Source organism: Sus scrofa, chromosome 9, assembly GCF_054392235.1.
Source record: "Sus scrofa isolate SSC_HxYL_T2T_F1_AM1 chromosome 9, Sscrofa_HxYL_maternal_Yorkshire_Landrace_v2.0, whole genome shotgun sequence".
In the NCBI taxonomy this organism is placed as follows: domain Eukaryota; kingdom Metazoa; phylum Chordata; class Mammalia; order Artiodactyla; family Suidae; genus Sus; species Sus scrofa.
Genome location: NC_139391.1, coordinates 122,426,180 through 122,440,584, shown reverse-complemented (window position 1 = coordinate 122,440,584; position 14,405 = coordinate 122,426,180). Strand labels below are relative to the sequence as shown.

Below are 14,405 nucleotides of genomic sequence, written 5' to 3'. Positions count from 1 at the left end.
GAGGGTCATCCAGTGAGGCACCTTTCCTTATCGTGGTGGCAGCAGACACAGTGGCTCAGCCCCCAGACAACTTGAGATCATGGAGCCCCGTTAGCTGTCTTACCACCATGAACCTGCACAGGGAAATGGAGGTTGTCCCTTGAACGAGGGAGGTACACTGAGCCCTGGAGGAGAATTCTACCAATGATGGTGTTTAGGCTAGAGACGGGCCAAGATCTCTGAAGGCTGAGGCTCTGTCTGGTGTGGAGAGATGCCTTATCCAAGCTGATGGAAGGCACTTGTGGAGCGACCAAAGGCTCCACCCTGCTCCAGCCTTGTTCCTGAGCTCATCATTCTGGCAGAAGCTAGAAAAAGCCCCAAGCAGCAATATTCTCTCTCTTACTCTCTTGTTCACCTTCTCTTTTCCCAGGAGACAGAGGCTTTGTGCTTCTGAGTTTTCTCTCCCAACCAAATCTCAGGGCTGATGATGGACAGGCACTGTCCAAGGTTCTGAAGGAAACGAGGGGCAACCTTAGCAAAAAGTCTCTGCCTTCAAGTTGCAAACAAGTGCGGCCAGGAATGGGAGGATTGGGGTTGAGAGGACTGGTAGATGCGAATGGCAAGGGAATGTGAAGTTGCTACATACTGTATATTCATCACTACAGCAAGTTGGGAGTGTGAGGGGCAATCATATAGACTCAGGACAGAGCACCCTTTGAGCACCGAAGGAGATGTTGGGTTCCCTGGAGGAGGTGAGACTTCCACAGAATCGTACACATGGTGAGACTTGGGGAGGTAAAGAAGGCAGGCAGGGAGGGCGTCCCAGCAGAGCAAAGGCCAGGAAGCCAGCTCCAGCTCTGGGGACTTGCACGCTGGTCATCAAGAAGAAAGACAAGGTCATTTCCCTCCTCCCCCACTCAGTAGGGCCCTTGTGTATTCAAACACATCTCCCCTTTGTACTGCAATGAGCTGAGGCAGAAAAAGGGAAAATTCCCCTAGATATTCCCACCTGTTGTCATACTGACTCATTTTCTATTTTTGTTTTGCATTTTAAAAAAAGGAAAGAAAAAAAAGGAAAGAGAAGGCTTCTGACATAGTCTATTAGTAGATTACATTTACTCTTGGTCTTGGAGAATGGTAAGGGATTTTGTGCCCCTCTGTTCCCTCTGGCATGAGGGGGATATCAGAGGTGAGGAATGTGTTCCCTTTATCTTGAGGGGTGGGGTGGGCTCTAGTGCAGGGCTGGCCAGGCAGGGGCTGGCATCCTGGTTACTGGGTCCAGTTTATCTCTAAGGGGGTTATGTGGTTCTGTACTTTGGTTTTCAAATATGAAAAGGAGAAGAGACTAGACGAGTTTTAATATCATTCTCATGTTCAGGGTCGACCACTTCAGGATACCCTTCGCTCATTCATCATTCATTCATTTGCTATTCAACAAAGGTTTTCTGAGCACCTGTTGCATGATCAGCTTCGGAAGTGCAAACAGGAACAGGTCCTGGTTTTTTCACACACCCTGGAAAAGATAGTGAAAGACACAGCTGCAGCTGCTGAAAAAGAAGTTTCTCTGGGGAGCAAAGCAAAGATGCTGCAGTCTGTCAGAGGATCAGCAGTCAGGGGTCAGTGCACTGCCATAGAATGACCTAGAGCAGGATTAGGACTCTGAATCAGGATGTCTGCCGGAAAGCAGAAGGCCCCAGCAGGTTTCGGGGACAGGTCCCCAGCTGTGAGTATGGCAGAGCCAGATGTAAATGTAAGATACTAAGAAGGTTCCCAGGGCAGACATCAGACCTTGAAAATAAGATGAGAATCCAATGATCATTTCCGGGGTACAGCATGGGGGAGGGCAGTGGGCAGAGGCCCAGCCATTGGAATCCAAGGACAGAGGAGCAGCTCTATGGGGAGGGGCAGCTTGGTCCCACCTCCAGATGATTGGATTAGAGCAGCTGCAAACCCTCCTACCTCCACTTAATGTGATCTTAAAGCTTGAGTGTAGGGCTCAGTCCACATGTGGAAGACAAATGCCTCCATCAGGGATGGGAAAAGAGCTACAGAAATGGAGGGCCAGGAAGCACTGAAGAAGAAAGGTGTAATAGCAAATGTGATAACAATGTGACAATAATAATAATAATAACCACTGAGCTAAAATGATTTGAGCACTCACAATGGACTGAGAACTTGTGAATGATTTTACATGGATTATCTCTTATAAATCTGACAGTTACTCTATATAGAGATATAATTATCCACCTTTTTGCAAGTGAGGAAACTGAGCCTTTCTAAGGTTGACTAACTTACCCAGAACCAACCAGGCTCACCTATGTTATGCTGTAGTAACAAATATCTCTCAAATCTCAGGAGCTTGAAAGAAATTCATTTCTCAATCATGTGGATGGCAGGTCAGCGGGGAGGCGGGGTGGGTCTCTGCTTATCCTGGCCATGTAGGCTTCCATGCTAAATTCGAATGGACACAGACTTCTTCCATTGTTATGGTAGAGGGCAGGAAATGCCGTGAATTTTGTACTAGTTTTTAAATTTCCCTCACCCTCGACCCAGCTTCCACATCACTTCCACTCATAGTCATGGCTGAAGCAAGCCCCTTGGCTACCCCTGACTCCAAAGGGGGCAAAGAAATGCAATTCTACCATGTGCCCAGTGAGAGGATGGGGTTATTTATCAACAGCCCTCTTGCTGGCCACCTAGTAGATGGGGAAACCAAGAGGCTGAGTCTGTGTGCTATCCTCAGGTATTATGGAAGAGAAAGTCAGCCAGCTGGGACTCTTGTCCCCTTCATGTCCTACCCCACATTATCTTTGCAGAGCCTCTTCCCTTCTCTTCCTGGGCTGGCCATGGGGTGGGAGACAGGCACTGGGTGATTGACAGCTCCCAGCAATAGTCAGGAGAGATTATCTAACAGCATGGGCTGAAGGAGCCATGGCTGGGAGCCTGCTCATAATAGCAATTGAAGCGCTAGTTTCTGCAGGGCTTGGAGTGCCAGGGTCTCGAGGGTTTATTAATCCCACAGCAGTCCTGGGAGGGGTTCATTGCTGCTGTTATTTATACCTTTCGCTGTGCTCAAGCGGCAAGGAGAGTCAGCTGGGATTATGTTCCAGGGACACAGAACCCTGGCTGTCTTCCAAGCTAGGGCTCTGGAGGGCTCTTCCCCTCGGCCAGGCTCCTAGGCTGGATTCACAAAGAAGAGTGAATGGAGGCTGTTCAGTCAGGGATGCAGATGTAGCATCAAGTCAAAGAGGAGGTGGCCCAGAGGATGTGAGATACTGGGACTCTGCTAATTCCCTTAGCGCTGAACAGAAGGGATCCTCTGTGATCTCCCCTCCCTGGTCTAGAGTGACAGACTGCACATTGCTCGAAACCACTGTCCTCTTGCAGTCTGCCCTGAACCCCTTATTAGTTACCTGGTTTTATGTTTGTTTGTTTGTTTTGTGGCATCTGGAAGTTCCTCAGCCAGGGGTTGAATTGGAGCTGCAGCTGCCAGCCTATGCCACAGCCACAGCAACACTGGGTCCAAGCCACATCTTCAACCTGCACCACAGCCTGCAGCTATGTCAGATCCTTCACCCAGGATCTGAAGTTTGTGAGCGAGGCCAGGGAGCGAACCCACGTGCCCATGGATACTAGTTGGGTTCTTAACCTGCTGAGCCACAGCAGGAACTCCTAGTTACCTGGTTTTTCTGGTGTTTCTTTTTCCATATGACATGATCTGTCTGCTATAATTAAAGTGAATTCCTGACGCACAGGTTATGACTAATGCTTTGCGAAGATATGCAGAGCACCAGGCACATGGAAGGTATTCAATCAGCGTTGGCTGCCCTGGGCTCAAGCTCATCCTCTCAAGCTCCCCTTCTGCTGCCTTGCAATGTGTTCACTTCACACCCCTGTCGGTTGGAATGAACAGCTCCTCTGGCCATTGCACCCCTCCTTATCTGAGTGCATGCTTTCTTCGGCCTGGAATGCCCTTCCCCTCCCCAATGCCAACTACCATCTCAACAAGGAGGATTCCCCCTCCTCTGTGCCAACACTGTCCCTTGCACATACTTCCATTGCAGGAATAATTCTATTTCAAGGACATATTCACCTGTCCATCTTTCCCACTAGCCTGACCTCCTTGAGAATAGAGCCAGGTCTTGTTTATTTTTTGAATTTTTCTGCCTTTTCCAATGCCTGGATGGACCAGGACTAGCGGGAGACACACAAGCACTTGCCTGGGGCACAAAAATATAAGAGGGTACCAAAATACTCAGCAATCAAAATAAATTTTAATGAAATGTGTTTAAAAAATCGAAATTAATGAAGAGTCTATAATGAACAAAATATCTAAATTTTAAATAAAAATGAGATCTGTAACAGTGCCTTGCCAAGTTAATGGGAACCTGAGGCAAAAGGAAAAATCAGAAATACTGATTTTGTCGTTATTTAAAATGATGCTATTTTGTTCGCCTCAGATTTTTAGTATTAATTTTTTGTATCAATATTGCACTAATGTTTGTTTTTAAAAATACTGACTAGAATGTGATAGGTGCTCTAAAAATACCTCCTGGAAGAGTGAGTCAGTAAGTGAGTATATGGCTGGAAAAACTTTATAGATTGAAGCTCCAATTATCCAAAGTTTCGCTACTTACTTTTAGAATTACCAATGCCCTTTTCATTCTATTATCTGGCTTTTGGTGTAAGTTCTCTAAACCCTTTCCCAAGTTTAGAGAAAGGGAAGAAAAGAAATGCAAGATCCAAGTTCAAGTCAGTTACACATGTTTTGCTTGGCTAGTTGAAGCAGCTTGCGATGGGGTCAAGATTTGAGATCCCATCTGTGTGGGCCAGTTGCTTGGTTGGGATGCATGGACAAAGTGCTATCCTCTACCTCCCCCAACCCTAGCTGGTCACTATGCAAACAGAAGGCCTTGGTTGCTGGGATACTGGGTAAGAGGCCGCTATTAGAGTAAATCATCTCCACCACCAGCAACACAGAATGGGCAGCCCTAGGGAAAAGGTTGACTGTTTTGGTTGAAATGAGTTCTTAAGTCTTTTATGCATCACAGTTGTCATAGATTAATGTTCCCAAACCAGCCATACAGTCCTGTCTGGAAGGTTTCTTGTTCTCAGCTAAGGGCATCTGTGTGGGCCAAATGGGGCCCAGGAATGAAGCGCTTGGGTTTGGGCCCAGCTCTGCTCTCACTAGCTGTATGACCCTGACTGAGTTACACGCGCATTCTGGGCTCCAGTTTATTCATGTGTAGAAAGAGAGGGTTGATCTAGAAAATGATGGCTTTCAAACCCTGTACTATGGAACCCCAGGGCTGTGAGCAGGTCTCTCAAGGGCCACTGACAGAATAATGTGGGAGAATGAGACAGCCCCACTGCTTCATCCAGAGCAGCTCCATTTTTATCATTTGTTAGATTCCCATGTAGTTTTTTTTTTTGTTTGTTTTTTATTTTTTATTTATTTTATTTTTTAAATTTATTTATTTATTTTTCTGCTGTGCAGCATGGGGGCCAAGATACACTTACATGTATACATTTTTTTCCACCCTTTGTTCTGTTGCAATACAAGTATTTAGACATAGTTCTCAATGCTACTCAGCAGGATCTCATTGTAAATCCATTCCAAGTTGTATCCGATAACCCCAAGCTCCCGATCCCTCCCACTCCCTCCCCCCCCTCCCCGGGGCAGCCACAACTCTATTCTCCAAGTCCATGATTTTCTTTTCTGTGAAAATGTTCATTTGTGCTAGATATTAGATTCCAGTTATAAGTGATATCATATGGTATTTGTCTTTGTCTTTCTGACTCATTTCACTCAGTATGAGAGTCTCTAGTTCCATCCATGTTGCTATAAATGGCATTATGTTGTTCTTTTTTATGGCTGAGTAATATTCCATTGTGTACATTAAACAAACAGGACATTTCAGTATTTTTTTTTAATGACATAAAGCAGAGTTCCCTGGTGGTTTAATGAGTTAAGTATCCAGCATTGTCACTGCCATGGCTGGGGTCTGATCCCTGGCCCAGGAATTTTAAAAGATGACATAAAGCACTGGTCTAATTGATTTCAACAATTCTACCAGTTATACGGTGTGGTTGCCTCACCGCAGCTTTCAGGATTGCCAAGTCTGCTTCAGCTGTGTCTGAAGGATGTGTTTACTTAAGCCTATGGACAAGGAGGGCCCAAGGTGTAGAGATACACACGGATGGCGTGAATATTGTCATCCTTTCACTTTACAAACATCTTTGTCCTACGAAATCACTCAAAAGTAATTACACTGCTATTGCCACAAAGCGCTGATAGAGGCCATTAAAAACCAGTCCAACAGCTTATTCACTGTGTAATCTCCTTTTCTCCATCCCCATCATCATGCAGTGTCTTCTGGAATTCCTCTAGCGACTCACCACCTTGGGTCATCACTGACTCTAACCCTTGATTCATAGGGCTTGACCTCTTTGGGCTCTTCAATCCCTCTTTACAGGAAAACCCTGCAAATAATTGAAGAGAGTGACCATTGGCTCCTCACTCTCTTTAACTGATCAGGCTAATTACCCCATCCTTAATCTCTTTTCTTTATTATTATTATTATTAATTTATTTATTTATTTTGCTTCTTTTTTAGGGCTGCACCTGCAGCATATGGAGGTTCCCAGGCAAGAGGTCTAATCAGAGCTACAGCTGCCGGCCTAAGCCACAGCCACAGCAATGCCAATCACGGCAATGCCAGATCCTTAACCTACTGAGCGAGGCCCAGGGATCCAACCCGCATCTTCATGGACACTGTGATGTGTTCTTAACCTGCTGAGCCATAGCTGGAACTCCTCAGACATTTTTTTAAAATGTCCAAGTAATTCTTTCATGTGGTTAGAATTAAAAGCCACTGTTTTTGACATTAGGTACAGATGTCCTTGATTCTTGCTCTGACTGACCAAAGATATGTTGGACTACATCACACACAACTTAGTTGAGAAGTGAATTTGAGGGATGAGGAGGAGAGAAGTAATATTTGAGTAACTTTCAGTGCAAGCACTGAGCTAGACATTTAGGTACATTCTGTCTTAATCTTCATCTGTGAGTCAGGTTTTTTTTTTTTTTTTTTTTGTCTTTTAAGGCCCACACCCATGGCATATGAAAGTTCCCAGGCCAAGAGTTGAACTGGAGCTACAGCTCCGGCCTACACCTCAGCCACAGTAACGCAGGATCTGAGCCACGTCTGAGACCTACACCGCAGCTCATGGCATTGCTGGATCCTTAACCCACTGAGCGAGACCAGAGATCAAACCCCCATCCTTGCGGATACTCGTCGGGTTTGTTACTGCTGAGCCACAGTGGGAACTCCTGAGTCAGGTGCTTTTGTACTGGTTTTACAAAGGAGAAAACTGAGGCTCGGTGAGAGTCAGCAATTCACTCAAAGTCACCCAGCTAAACAAATGGCCCAGTTGAGATTCCAGCCCAGATCTGTTTGAGCCCGAAACCCACCTTCCTTTTATCATGCCACTTTGCTTTCCTTCATTCAATTAATTTAACAATTATTTATGAAGAATCAGGACCTATCATATACTAGCCCTGTTCTAGGCTGGCAACTGTTGTGAGCTGAAGTTTTTGTGGTAATCTGCCAAGCGGTGCTAGGACAGGGAGCATTTTCTTTTTCCATTCAATGATTTGTTTATGGGTACGTTTTCTTGAAGGAAAAAATCATGTCGATGTAATGCAGGCTTTGTAGAGAAATAAGTCTTTGGTATTTGGTTGTAAAATAAATGTCAGAATAAAATGTTTGAGAAAATAAAGAGCTGTATATGAAATTCCTTCCTATAGAGCAATAGAATACTGATGGACCGTTGCTGGTGTTTCATTATTTATGGCAAATGTGGTACCCAAGGAAGATGCTTACGTTTCCTTGCCAGGACTCACCACACCACAGCTTCATGTTATTTCAGCCACAAGCTTTACCCATCCTTTAAAGACCATCCCAATCAGTCGAGTGACAGAACCAGCAACCAGTCGGACCCCTGAACAGCCTAGCCTGTTTAGCCATTGTGGCAAAACTATTCTTTATGTGCCTTGATATAGACAATGTTAAGAAACACTATTCTAGATTGCTTCGTTAATGACAGAAAGAGAAAGGGGAAGGAAGGGAAGGAAAAGTCAGGGAGGCAGGCAGGAAGGAAGGAGGGAAGGAAGGAAAGAAGAGAATTAGGCAGGGGATATAGGCAACCCAGGTGGGAATAGATTTTCCGCAGCGAGACACTGAAGCACCGCCATTTACCAGGTCAGTGGGGAAGATGTTTCTGTCTAGGTAAGAAGTTATAATCCAGGACATTTAAGGTCTCCCCTGTCCTTTGAGCCAGACTGACCTGGTGGGAAGGGCATGGGCTTTGGAATTAGTAACATATAAGTTTGAACCCCAGCTCTGGGACGTGATCTATAGGAAGTTGTTCAAGTTCTTTAACTTCTCTCTGCCTCCGCTTTCTCAATCATAAAATGGGAATAGTAACACTTTTGGTTTTAGGCTGTTCTAAGAATTAATGCAATCGTATTTTTGCCATATTCTTGGCCCATGGTAGACGCTCAAGATTTTCCCAAAGATTTTTTTAAACATTTGGTTTCATAACTACTTGGGGGGCCACTTTTATAGCAAATGACAAATTCACACAGCTTAATGCCTAAGTTTGAGTTGTTGAATTCAAATCCTGTGCTATATTTACTTATTATATGACCTCAGACAAATGACTTACCTCTCCTTCAGCTCCCTGGGCCTCTGTGGTTTTTTAATCTATAAAATGTGGATAACTGCAACTACCTTCCCACTTTTTTGTTTGGAGGATTAAAGAGTTAAAGTCCACAGGACAGGCCTCCACATCATAAATACTCACGTTTCTGTTTGCTCTTATTATTACCCAGTAGGAGGCAGCCGAAGGTATCCAGGGAACTGGTGACATGTGCAGATGTGCCTAAGTCCGGGTTGTGACTGCAATTGTGGAGAAAATACCAAAGCATCTGCGGCCAGAGCTGCGTGCTAACAGTTGGGTTGGAGATGCAAGAAAGTGCATTGCCAGTTAACATATATTCCATTGTATGACTTAGCACAGCCTCAAAGCTTAAAATAAAATTAAGCCGGTCTTTTTAAAAAATGAGGCTGTAGCTAGGAAGAACTTCTCTTTACTTTTATTATCCTCATTGTTATTAAAAGTGAAAATGTTGACACAAACCCCACTGGCCTGTGAACCAGAAGGTCCTGGGCCCCTACGCCCCGAGTCATTACAGGGGTTTGGGCATAAGACAGCAAGTATTTGTGATTGTGACTGTTCCTTTTCTAGAATCCGCTGTGTGGCAGACACTTTCCATACACTATGCATTCAGACCTCGCAAGCCACCTGTATTCGCTTCCCAGGGCTCCTGGAACAAAGTACCCAAAACTGGATGGCTTTAAACAACAAGAATTCATTGTCTCACAGTTCTGGAAGCCAGAAGTTCATAATCAGGATGTCAGCAGGCCCACGCTCTCTCTGACATCTCTAGGGGAGAAGGCTTCCTTGCCTCTTTTAGCTTCTCGTATTTGTCAGCAATTCTTGGCATCCCTTGGCTTGTAGATGCCATGCATGGCAGTCACACGGACGCCTCCCCTCCCCGTGTCTTTTCATATCATTTTCCCTCCACGCGTTGTCTGCCTTTATGTGCCAGTTTCCTCCTTTTCTAAGGACACCTGTCATTGTGGGTTAGAGCCCACTCTAATGACCTTGTCTTAGTTTAATTACCTCTATAAAGACCTTATTTCCAAATAAAGTCACAGCCTAAGGTACTAGAGCTTAGGGCTTCAACATGTCTTTTTGGAGAGAGACCCAATTTAACTCATCCTACCACCCTTTAAAGGTCAAAATTGTCATCTTATTTTACAGACGAGGTACTTGAGCCTCAGGGGGACAAGGAGTATGTCCAGGTCATATAGCTGGCATTTGGAGAAACCCCATGTCTTTCAGACTCAGACAAGTCCCCCTGCTCCCTGGCCTCTGGGTGCTGGCTCGCTGGGTGGGCCGTGGTTTTACAGGGTACACAGGCGTTTCTTACCAGTTGACCCCACACTTCACTCCAGCACATGTTTGTCTGAATTTGATTAATCAGCTCTGTGATCTTTGCCCGAACTCTCTCAACTGCAGATGTCTCTTTCTCTTTCTGGATCCTGAGCAGCGGCTGATCCTCCCTCTGGCAGCCCAGGTATAGCCAGAGAAAGTCTCTGAAATGCCGCAGGAAGGAGTGGAAAGGGGTGATGAAGGCAGGGGCTTATTTCCACCAAGGTCTGCTGGTTCTTCCTGATCATTGAGCATCAGCTCTTATCTCTGCTGTACCTTCTGAGTTGACCATTGTCCCCTCTTGGCTTCCACTGTCCAGTTCATGCAGTCTTCCTGTGTCCTGACCCACGAGGCCCCATCGGTGTGTTATCACTTATGACCTTATTACTCCCCTCAGGTGCTCTAGGCTCCCAGGCGTGGGCAGGGGTGGGACTTTTGCATGGTCCTGGCATCGGGGGAGGCATTTCCAGTCTGGCTCTCTCCCCTGTTTGGCATCACGTTCCTCTTGGGGCATGCTTGTTATGGCTCTCAACTGGCTCCCCAGGCTCCCCCGGCCAGTTGGGCCCCTACCTCCAGTTCCCTTGGTCACTGTGACTTTCTCAGGCTCCACCGCCAGCTCTGCCCTCGCCTGGGCTCTTGTGCTCCTGGTAGCTGTGGCAGCTCCTGGCTCTCAAGTTGTTGCCACCTTCCGTGATCCACACAGTCACGTGGGATCTCCTCCTTACCCTTTGGGGGCCAGCCGAGTCTCTGTGAGGGGAAGGAGGAGGGGGATCTCTTTCATCAGCACCTCCCACTGCCCATCCTGGCATCTCCTCCATCTACACAATTCACCCTCATGATGGTGTGAGCCTCTGTGTCCAGCGGTTCAGGCAGGAAGCATGGTAAAGGCCTTTCTGCCCACTCTGTGGGCTTCTCCAACACCCCCTCTCCTAGAGTTTCAACCTCAAGCGAAAGCTTGGAACATAACCCACACTCACATAGGAATGTATACGTTTCTCCCTTTCTTCTGCCATGACCCTTCTCCCCCTGTCCCCAAGCCTCAAAAAAGTTCTCATCTCCCCTCTGAGAGATGGGAAAATGACCTTGACTACCCTGGGAATTCCCCCCTACTCTGGACCATGGAGAAATTCTTTTAATAGTCAAAGCTGGGTTTTTTGATATTAAAACAACAATGCAACCATGACTGCAATGAGCCCCAACTCCTATAATAGCAAGCCTTGGGTCTCAAGAACGCAAGGCCAACAACCCAAGTCTTGGTTTTCAGATGGTTCTTGGGTGTCTTGGGATAATTAGCTTCACTATGATCATCTAGTTTTAAAGGTGAAAGAGTTGTAAGATAAAGAGGAATTACCTATAAAGGAGAATCCATGAAGTAACGTTTTAGAATACCCGCCTACTTTTATTTTAGCTTTGAGATTTTGCAGCCAAGAAGAGGATACTTTGCTGGCACCACCCAGAATGCATGAGTTTGGTTGGCTAATGCATCCTTTTAATATGTCCTAGATTCTAGCCTGTAGGAGTTGATTGGTTTTGCTCTAGTCCAGGGCCAGAGATAATATCTCTAATTTGGACACCCCACATCCCAAATATGTGCTGTCAGTTCCCAAAAGGTGTGGACAGATGGACTAATACAAGATTGTACATGGCTAGAACTTGATGGAATACATGAGTTGTCACTGAGTTACCAGCGTCATTTTCCTTTATTAGCAGGGGACATGCCCCTGGATGCCTGCCGCCTACACTATAAACCTGATCATCTTGTCCAATCTCTGTCATTTTACAAGTGACAGAGAACCTTGTAGAAATGGAATCCTAGGAAGTAAGAAAAATTGTCCCAAATATTCCAAAGCTGAAACCAAGGCAAGGAGCCCTGTGTGCAGATACGCTCTGTGGAGACTGGAACTGCATTTTTTTTCTCCACCACTTCATGCTGCCTCGACTATAAATATCCAGTTTGGAGGTGGAGATGGACAAGTGCAAATGCTTGACCCCAAGAAGCCCCCATCCATCTGCTAGTGGCCACCGAAGACAGAGTTTCTGATGAGCTGGAACCTTGGTTTCTTTGCCAGGAGACTGAAGCTGACTTGCCAAGGAAGGATCAATTCTCTTCTCAGACAAACCCCTCTCTGGGGGCATGGAGTTTACAGTGGAGGCTGCTCTTGATGCATCCACTGCAGCTCCTGATCTGGGGGAGGAGGCTCCGGACAGACCCAGACAGATGGTGAGCATGAGGCGTCCCTGTCTCTAGTCGCTACCACCGCAGTAGCGGCAGGCTCTGCAAAGCCTGGCTCGACCACAACACCATGCAGACATTTCTGTGATTTTTGAAAAGCAGCTGTCAGCTCAAGCTTGCTCCACTGAGCCTTCAGTCCTGATGGCTAGACTGCCAGGGTTCCGACACGGAAACCTGGAAGAAAAAGGGACTTACTGTCAATCACTACTGTGCATCTTTTTGCTCAGTTTTTGTTTTCAAAGCAGAGACCTCCCGAGGACTTGGAAACACTGTTCTTTCTGTAAGAACATAGGAGAAGCTCCCCACATCATCATGGAAAGAGGGTAGTGAGGATTTAAAAGCAACTGGGGCAAAGAGATCCACATGCCATAAAATGGTGGGGAGCCTGCCAGGACAGTGCAAGCTCTCCTTGTTTTGACCTCCAAATGCAACACACACACACACATACACACACACACACCCACACACACACACACCCACACCACTCCCCTCCACCCCTATGCAAATAAGATCGGATGAAAATAAACCTCCTAGACAATCTTGAAGATAAAAAAGAAAATAAGTCACAAAAGGGCTTCTTGAAGGGGGGTAAAAAGAGCCCCACAGCTTTCCTTTGCTGAAAGTTGAAGAAGGAGGGAGGGTTTATTCCATGTGCACTGGGTGATTATAATGTAATAAGACTGCTATTCTTGTGTGGCTCGTTAGCTAGCCTTAAAGATAATTCTAAGAGAAGTTCAAAGGATATTTCGAGCTGTGGGAGAATCAGTGAAGGCATTACTTTGAATGACAGTCCTCCCTTGGAGCTCAGTAAAAAGTTAATCACATTTCATATGCAAATAGATACCTCCCAGGTATCTCGTTGGGCTTCATTCACTTATTCAAATGATATTTCTGAGCTGTTACCCCTTATGCAGCTGTGCCAGGTGCTGTGGGGCAAATGGAAAAGGTAGACCTGGATCTCCTGCCTCTACTCTCAATGGAAAGAAGTTGGGTTGTGCAGAACAAAACACTTAACTGACAAGCAAGACAGAATTGTCAAAATAATTGGCCACACCTCCTATGAGCTTGTCAAGCTGTCATGTATCAGCTGCTAGAGGCAGCTCCCCATCCATTCTCCCTGAAGCTGCATCTTTGAATCAGTGGCTAGATGCCAGGTGGGTGGGGGTTTGGAGGTCAGCTCTCGGGTGAAGACCTTGACGGTGGGGTCTTGGTCTCTAGTTTTCCTTTCTTTTCCTTAGGTGATTGTCAGTATCTTTTAAGGGATTTCTGATATGTCTGAGTTGCTATGGGGACCAATATCTTTCTAAAAAACAGAAGCTGCCCCATGGGAAGGGGAGGAAAGGAATGGGAGCATAAAAGGCAGAACCTGCAGCGGGATAAAGATACAAAGGGGGCCATCCAAGGAGAAAGGGCTGTTGGCAAGAAGGCAGCACCAGTGGGGTATGCCCTAACCCTCGCCGCTCTATTTTTAAGTGGACCCCTGCAGTGGCCTCTCTGTCATTTTACTCATCACCACCCACAACTCTGACTATGTTTCTACTCAAAACCCTCTCTGGGGTATCACTGATGCTGAGTGAAGTCTAAATGCTTGACCCTGACAGCTCATCAGTACAAGCTACATTCCCACTCCTTCCCAGAATCCTTTGCTTCTGCCACACTGGGCTAATGGCCATTGCCCAAACCTACCCTGTGTTCGCTGGCTCAGGCTTTTCCCTCTGCCTAGAATGTCTTCTCACCTTCTTGCCCTGTTGAATCTGCTCATCTTTCAAGCTGGAAGCTCATCAGTCCACATAGGCTTTCCTGCCTGCCTTTAAATCCTCACCATGCTTGCAGCCTGAAGCACACCCATGGTCCTTATCTGATGCCTTGTGTTCTATAATGATGGATACATGCTTAACACATCTTAAATGCATGAAGGAAGGGAGGGAGGGAAGGAGGAAAGACTCCTTTTATCCTTTAATTTTGAATAAACAGGACTTATGGGGGGAATAATAAAGGGTTCTGAGTCAGTTATTTTTGCTTAGTTGAGAGATAGATCTCTGGGGCATTGGGAGGGGTGTTTCTTCACACTTGGAGGTCCCACAGTGATAAAGGCAAAGAGCACCTGACCTTGGGGTGAGCTGCCCAGACAG

At 46.1% G+C, this 14,405-nt stretch overlaps 1 protein-coding gene and 1 long non-coding RNA gene across 14 annotated transcripts in view; one reads left to right on the top strand and one right to left on the bottom strand.

Moving 5' to 3' along the window:
- The window catches only part of LOC102162878 (uncharacterized), a 462,928-nt gene that overhangs the window by 70,828 nt on the left and 377,695 nt on the right, over positions 1-14,405 (bottom strand). For 2 of the 4 annotated variants that reach the window (XR_014816295.1, XR_002335933.2), the window contains one exon: positions 9,125-12,447. The exons of 1 other annotated variant lie outside the window; for it this stretch is intronic. This is a non-coding gene — a long non-coding RNA (uncharacterized LOC102162878). Of the gene's footprint in view, positions 1-9,124; positions 12,448-14,405 lie in introns of those variants that run through there. One more of the 4 variants, XR_014816284.1, reaches the window with a different exon arrangement.
- TNR (tenascin R) overlaps positions 1-14,405 on the top strand; it is a 416,877-nt gene that overhangs the window by 150,090 nt on the left and 252,382 nt on the right. The window lies entirely within an intron of this gene.